Source organism: Lynx canadensis, chromosome A3, assembly GCF_007474595.2.
Source record: "Lynx canadensis isolate LIC74 chromosome A3, mLynCan4.pri.v2, whole genome shotgun sequence".
Lineage (NCBI taxonomy): Eukaryota > Metazoa > Chordata > Mammalia > Carnivora > Felidae > Lynx > Lynx canadensis.
The window spans coordinates 21,866,800-21,874,962 of record NC_044305.1 but is presented as its reverse complement, the minus strand read 5'-3'; positions in this window follow the sequence as shown (position 1 = coordinate 21,874,962).

The window sequence follows — 8,163 nt, the reverse complement described above, 5'->3', positions numbered from 1 at the left end:
GGGGGGGTCGTGCAGCAGATCCTACAGGAGCCGAGCAGAGGGGCACCCAACTCAGTCCAGGTGGTCAGTACGGCCACCTGGCAGAGGGGAGGTGACTGAACTGAGTCTTAAAGCCTGGCTGGAGGTGAGACCAGAAGGAGATCATGCTGGGAGACAGGGGGCCAGACTGCTGGGGCGGATGTGCTGAGCCTCCTGCAGGAGAGGCCGCCTCTGGCCCGCACGAACAAGGCTGCCTCAGTAGGCCAAACTCCTTTAAATTGTCTCCCTTGGAGGCTCTTTGCCAGAAAACAGCCCTAGGAGGCAAAAGGGTCATCCTGTGCTCCACCAGCCCCTCATGCCGTGCTTACTGTGGACAGAGTTTGTAGCCTTCTGCTCTCTTGACTTCCAGAACCGCCCCCTCACGTGGTTTTCCTCCTGCATCACTGGTCCTCCTCATTGGAGGGGCCCTAGGTCTCCGTTCTTGGTCCTCTCACCTCTGCACATATCCCTCAGAGACCTCATCCAGGCTCTTGGCTTTAAATTCCACCTACATACATGCTCATGTCTCCCAAACAAATCCCTCCAGATTCCTGGCCTTGAGCTCTGGAACTCCCATATCCGACTTCCTACTTCTCTCTCCATCCGGGTTCCCAACACGCATCTCAGAGTAAATTCCTGATTTCTCATGGGCAGTCCCAAGTCTGAGCTTTTTGTAGACTTCCCCAGCTTTAAGAGCATCTTAATTCTTCCAGTTGCTCAGGCCAAAAACCTTGGACGTCTCCCCTCTTCCAGCTCCTCTCCACTCCTGACCCTTAAGTGGTTCCTTGTGACTCAACCTTCGAAGTCCAGAATGAGACCTGTTTCACCATTTCCCTCTGCTGCTTCAGTCCAGCCACCATCCTCTCAGCTGGATACTGTAGCAGCCTCCTTGTGGGTAGTCCTCTCTCCACACAGCAGCTGGAGGGGTCCTGGAAAAACCTGTAATACCATGTCCCTCCCTTTCTCCCATCTCACTCATGGAAAGGTCAAAGCCCCGCTGGGACCCACAAGGGCCTGCAAGAGCCACCCTACCTCCTTCACCCTTCTGCCCTCGTGAGACGTCACGCTGCCCTTGCCCACTCTACTGTATCCTCACCGGTCTCCATCTTCCTCAGGCATGTCAGAAGAGCCCTGCCTCAGGGCCTTTGAACTTGCTGTCCCTACTTCTTCTGGATACTATGTCTCATATGGTAGAATAATGGGCCCCCCCAAAGATGTCCATACCCTAATCCCTGGAACCCGTGACTATATTACCTTACATGGCAAAGGGACTTTGTAGATGTGATTAAATTAAGGATCTTGAGACGGGGGGATGGTTCTGGATTACTGAGGTGGGCGTGCGCACAGTTGCCCACAGCATTTAACCTAGACCTGGTGGAGATGTAGCTGTGTGGTGTTATCAAGGAATTTACATCTCTGATTTTCAGTCCACCAAATGGAGAGCGTACAATAATGTTGCAGGGCTATTGTAAAAATTACACATGCTGGGGGCACCTGGCTGGCTCAGTCGGTGGAGAGTATGATTCCTGATCTCAGGTTTGTGAGTTCGAGCCCCACATTGGGACTTTACTTTACTTAAAAATAAAAATCTTAAAATAGATTAGACATGCTGTGTGTATATGAGGTGCCTAGAGCATAGTGGGTAGTTTATAAATGAAAATGACTAAAAATGATTATTCGATCAGATAAATGTATCATGAAAACATTCTGACCTCAGAGTGTCTGGCTGGCTCAGTTGGTAGAGCATGCGATGCTTGATCTTGGGGTTTGAGTTCGAGTATCCCATTGTGCACAGAGCCTGCTTTAAATAAATAATATTAAACACACACACACACACACACACACACACACACACACACACACACATTCTGACCTCCAGCTAGCCATGATCTTAGCTTCTTTGGAAGACAAGCAGGTCCTTAGCTTTTCAGTCCTGGGAAACCAGAGGTAAGGGAAGGGTTCTGAGGCTAAGCTCATAATTGTGTTTGTATTTGCAGAGCTCTTTATATTTCCAGTAGATTTTGCTATCAGTTTTTCCCTTCCTCGTTTTTCAAATGATGGAGGTGGAAAGCTACAGAGCAGCAAAGGGGAGAGGAGCTACCTTGAAAGAAATTCTAAATAAGCACATGGAGGGAGTTCATTAGTCATCAGGGAAATGCAAATTAAGGCCACAATGTGATGCTGGAATGACAAATGGAAAAGACTGACCACACCACATGTTGGGAGGGACATGGAGTTAACTCTTGTACCTTGCCGCTGGACACGGAACATGGTAAAACCACTTTAGAAGACCGTTTGGGAGTTTCTTGAAAAAGTTCACCACATATCTGCTCTGTGACCCAGCACTCCACTCCTAGGAATTTACCTGAGAGAAAAGAAAATATTCGTCCATAAAAGTCTTACACTAAATTCTAGCTAGAATATTCACAGCCACTTTGTTCACAAAAGGCCAAAACTGGAAATAGCCCAGATGCTCACCTTCAGTAGAATGAATAAATTGTAGCGTGTTATACAGTGAAATACTACACACAATAAATAAATGATCTACTCTACACACAGTATTATATGAATGACTCTCAAAACTATTATACTGAATAAAACAAGCCAATATACCCACAAACACAGAAGTACAATAAATGGTGTCTGGATCATATGGAATTCTAAAATAGACTGATCAGATCAGTGGTTGTTCCCAGGAGAAGGACTGACTAGGAAGGGGCACAAGAAAAATTTTCTAGGGTGATGGAAATATTCTGCATCTTGATACGCAGCTACCTACATTGAATGCTTAAGATTAGAGCATTTCATTATGTGTAAATTACACCTTACTAAAACACTTTCCTGTGGGCCATGCACTAAGTTCTGTGCTTTGTATACATTATGTTGTTTAACTTGTCAGCAAATCCCATGAAGTGGATATTATTGTCTCTGCTTTACAAATGAGAAAACCAAGGCTCAGAAAGTTTAAGCAATCTGCTTCAGGACACAGTTAAAAAAAATTAGATTAGAACTCAGGCAGTATGATTCCAAAGCCCATGCCTCCAAGATTCCCACTTTTCCCTCAACCCATCTTCTTCCCTAACATTTTACAGATGGGGAAATTGTGTGATATGTCTGGTAATGATTGGCATATGTGTGGTATGTGTGTTTGTAGTACATGTTTAAGATGGGGTGACATTATCGTGTCTGTGTGATGTATGTGCTGTGAAATTGCGTGTGCAAAGTGTGTTAGTGAAATGTATGTCTTTTATGCGTGGTACATAGGAGCACCAGAGACACGCTCAATGCCACCTATGCTCTTTGGAGTCAGAGTTGAACTAGAACCCAGATCTCTGGGGCTTTCTTACCGTAGCACACATCTTTACTTGGGCTTTAAAGAGGTCAAGCTCACTCCTACTCAGCTCAGGATCGGGAGCTAAAAGTACAATTTTTTAAAATGTTTATTTATTTGAGAGAGAGAGAGAGAGAGAGAGAGAGAGAGACAGAGCATGAGTGGGGGAAGGGCAGAGAGAGAGAGAGAGAGAAAGAGAGAGAGAGACACAGAATCTGAAATAGGCTCTAGGCTCTGAGCTGTCAGCACAGAGCCCGATGTGGGGCTCGAACTCGGGAACGGCGAGATCATGACCTAGGCCGAAGTTGGACTCTCGACTCACTGAGCCAACCAGGTGCCCCTAAAAGTACAATTTTTAAAGAGTTGAGTATAACATTCATATTATGGGAGACCCAAACTCAGGGCACTGTGACTTCAAAATGAGAGACTGAATTTTCCATCTGTCTTTGTACTGCTAGAATAGTTCCAGAGGTTTCCTGTGACTCGTGGACATTCGCCATTCACACTCCCTGCAATTAAGCCATGCTACCCCCAAGCGCCACCCCCTATCACCAGGCTCACCTGTTACCTCTCTGTGTGTCTTCTTTATTTATTTATTTATTAAAAAATTTTTTTTAATGTTTACTTTTGAGAGAGAGAGAGAGAGAGAGACAGAGCATGAGCAGGGGGGCAGAGAGAGGGGAAAACACAGGATATGAAGCAGGCTCCAGGCTCTGAGCTGTCAGCACTTAGGGCTCGAACTCATGAATTGTGAGATCATGACCTGAGCTGAAGTCAGACGTTTAACCAACTGAGCCTCCCAGGCCCCCCTCACTGTGTCTTCTTGGTTGCAAGATGTCCAAGGCCTCCAACACATTCAGCAAGCTTCCGTCTACTTAATTTAAGAGGAGCACGCATGAGTTTCTCACTTTCTCCTTGACCGTTGGAGTTCAGACAAGGTTTAGCGTCAAGAACAACAACAACGACAAGAAAAAACCACATAAAAACCCCACAAACAAAATAAAAGAACAACCAAACAGCTCGTCTTCTTTGGCCTTAACTCACATCCAATCGGCGTTAAGAGTGTTTTAAAAGCCATGCAGTCTTTGGTGTTCTTAGAGGGCCGTACCTTGTGTTTGGGGGAAATTTGGCTTAAACGACGACAACTTCCTTCCCCCAAAGTATGGCTCTCTGAGAGGAAAAATATATAAATGTATAATAGAAATATATAAATATTTACAGTCTATAAATATATAAAATATATATGTTCTCCCAGCCTGAGTCCACTAAAGAGAAACTTCATCTTGAGATTATTTTGTCTTCTCTTCCAAAGTTGCAGAATGTATTTCATGGTCTGCCTTTTCTCTGGAACTGGCAAATGGTGCTGTGAATGAATCACCCTGTTTCTTGGGAATGTTTTGCTCCAAGAGCTCAGAGGGGGGGTAAAACAAGATGATAAACAGCCTCTTGAATGATCTCTCCTCCCCTCACTGCAGGGCCCGGGGCCTGTGGGTTCATAGAACTGAACGAGGCTGGGCTTTTAGAGACTGCTGGGCCTAACCCAGTGTTGCAGACAAGGAACCCTAGGTTTTAGCACTTAGAGAAGGGGAGCCGTGGAGCAGGGCCAAGGCCATCTGAGTATGATTCATTCCCACTGGTCGTAGGCCCATGGACTGTGCCTTCATTGCTTTGAGTTTCAGCTTCCTCCTCTGGAAAATGAGGGCAGGGAGTCTGATATCCCTTTCGGTTTTCTATCATCTGGGGGCCATCTGCATCTAAACGTCCACCTGATAGAAAGGCTGAACCTGAAATACGGTGTTCTGCCTCCAAAGCCAGAGAAGGGTCAAGGTCTGTGGCCCTCATCAGGCACCAAGTGGTTCAGTTCAGTCGAGCCTGGTTCAACAAACACACCCAAGCCCCAACTCTCTCCAGACCCTAAACTGGACACTGGAGACACCAAAGTGGGTCAGATGTGGCCCCTGCCTTCAACCTGTGGGGCCACATGGACACATAGCCAATTACAATAGACTGTGGCAAGCTTGGTGATATCATTCCCGAGGGGCTTTGGGACTGCAGAGGAAGGACCTCAGCCTGGAGGAGAGTCAGGGGTAGCTTCCAGGGAGGTGACAGTCAGAGGATTAACATCAGGTGGCCTTGATGAAAGGAGGGGATGGAATGAGACCTTGGGAAAGCCCCTCCCCCACTCTGGGCCTGAGCCTCCCTAGAATGCATTTGTGGGGGGGTGGCTGACTGTTCTGATGGCCGTGGTCTCCCTAGTCTGGTTTTCTGAGGTGGGGAAAGTGTCGATTATAGTTTTGAGCTTGGAGAGTGCTTTGTCCAGCAGCCAGGAGAGACCTGCCTTTTTCTGGCATTCAATGCCTCTGCCCTCCGCATCTTCTAGGCCCACACTCCTCAGGGAGCACAGGGCCGCCTGCCACCCTCTGAGCTCCGACCAAGTCCCAGTTCATGTGGGAACAGCCCAAGCTGAGAGGTTGGAGTGAGTCACCCTTCCCTCCCCTGACCCCGCGCCCTGTCCTCAGTCCACGGGAGAATTGCAGAGTTGCCCTGGCCGGGGGTGGAGGGGGAGAGCTCTCGAGGCTGACAAAGGGATTAGGCGCACAGTGGGCTGGATGATATCAAAAAGGAAATTGTTATTCAGAAGTGTCTGTCCCTCTGGCAAATGGCAGGAGTCCCTGACCCCAGGTGGGCAGGATCCTCAGTCCTGTCAGCTTCCCCATCTCACCCCTGCCCTTACTAGCCAGGCTGAGCCCCCGGGAAAGTGCCCACTTGCTCTCCACCCTTCCTCTCATTCCCTCTGCCCCTCCACCCGACCCCCCTGCCACTGCTCCCCTGGGGTGCAGCCACAGCTGCCCTGTGGCTCAATCCCCTGAACACCCTGTGTTCCTGTCCTCAGTCCTATGGCCTCCTGGCAACATCTGACCCCTTCAGAGGCCTCCTCCTGCAGCCTTTAAAAATTTTTTTTAATGTTTATTTTTGAGAGCAAGAGAGGACATGAGTGGGATGAGGGGCAGAGAGAGAGACACACGCACAGAATCTGAAACAGGCTCCAGACCCTGAGCTATTAGCACAGAGCCTGACATGGGGCTTGAACTCACGAACTATGAGATCATGACCTGAGCCAAGGTCGGACGCTTAACCTACTGAGCCACCCAGGCACCTTCCCCCCCTTCAGCCTGTTAGACACGAGGGCTCCTTGGGACACTGCCTGCTTTCTTCTCACCCTATACACAATGTCCTACTTTGGGCCTCAGTTTCCCCATGAGCATACAGAAAAGCACCTTTTGCCAAGGGGATGATGCAGGGATCAAATGAGTTAACACAAATAAGGCGCTTAGTGCCTGAAGCAGTGTGTTCAATAACTGTTGGCTGAAGTATTACTAATTTTTCAAAATCTCCATGGATACCTAAAGGGTTTCTCCAACATAATTTGGCCAAAACTGAACTCGACTTTTTCCCCTCAGCAGGCTCCTACCCAGGCTTCCCCATCTCAGTAAATGGCAACTCCATCCACTCAAACGAAAAGCCTGGGGACCGGTCTTGACTCGGCCTCTCTGTGCGCCCACACTCCCCATCCAACTGAGGACCCTGGTCTTCCTCCATGCACTTGAATCAGGTGCTCCTTGCTCACCTTCCTGGCAGGGCTGAGCACTGCACCCCCTCCCAGAGGGCTGCCCGGCCCCTCTCTGCCCCTCCACTCCCCCTCCACGCAGCTGCCAGTGAGATCTTTCAAAAACATCCCCGGGATGTGCCTCCCTCCTTGGCCCTCAGCACAGCCCACGAGGCTCTAGGTTCCAGCTGCATCCCCCACGCAGGTCAGTCTCACCCCAGGGCCTTTGCCTGAACCCCACCAATCTTTGTAGGGCCACTCTTTCTGTCCTTCAGGTTTTCACCAAAATCCGTCTCCTGTGTGAAGCCCTTCCTGTCCTCCTGTCCTCACGCCCCCTGCCCCCCAGCCTGCCCGCCTCCCCCCACTGGCTCCTGCCTGGGCACACAGCACAGTCTGTGTTTCTGCATCAGCAGGGTTGCTCTCTGGTTTATTGACTACCCCTCACTTTTCTCAAGATCTCAACCTGTGATCTTAAAGGCAGGAGCTGTGTGTATTTTATCAGCCAGTGTGCAACCACCAGACGGGCAATGTTTCATCAATTCTCAAGGCCTCAAGTGGATATCCAGACCTGGGCTCTGTGACCTTGGGGAAGTTGCTCACCCTCTCTGGGCCTTGAGTTTCCAGTGTCTGGCAGATAGAGGGGCTTGGCTGGTGATGGACTCCTCCTTGCCTTGGCGCAAGGTGCAGCAGGGCGGGGATGCCGCCCAGGCTGGCCGTTTCACCTGCTGTATATTTCCCGGGGCACATTTCCTCTTGTTGACACAGAAAACACTCTGTATGTGTTTGCTGAGTTGAATCAAGTCAAATAGTCCTGCCCCAAGGCCCTGGAAACACAGATACCAGCACCTGTAGGAATGGGAAGCCTACAGGGGAGCTAGTTCAAGGCCCAGGGAGCTAATTTAACTATTGGATGATTAAATATGCTTAATTATTGGGAAGTACCTGTAGTGGGAAGTAGAGCACAGACCGCAAGCGGCAAGAGGCCTGGTTCAAATTCGTGTTGTGGGGAGAAGCCTCCCTGCCAGCTCCGGGCCTCCCCCATCCAGCCATCTGGACGGGGGAGGTCTTAGCCAGGGACCGTGGTCCCAGGGAGCCGAAGCCTGGGCCAACACGGGGGCTGGGATCCTTCCTGGCTCCTCCTGAGATCCCCACCCCACTGAGTTGGCATGGGTCTGGGGAGAAGGTGAGGCCAGACTCAGGGCGTGAC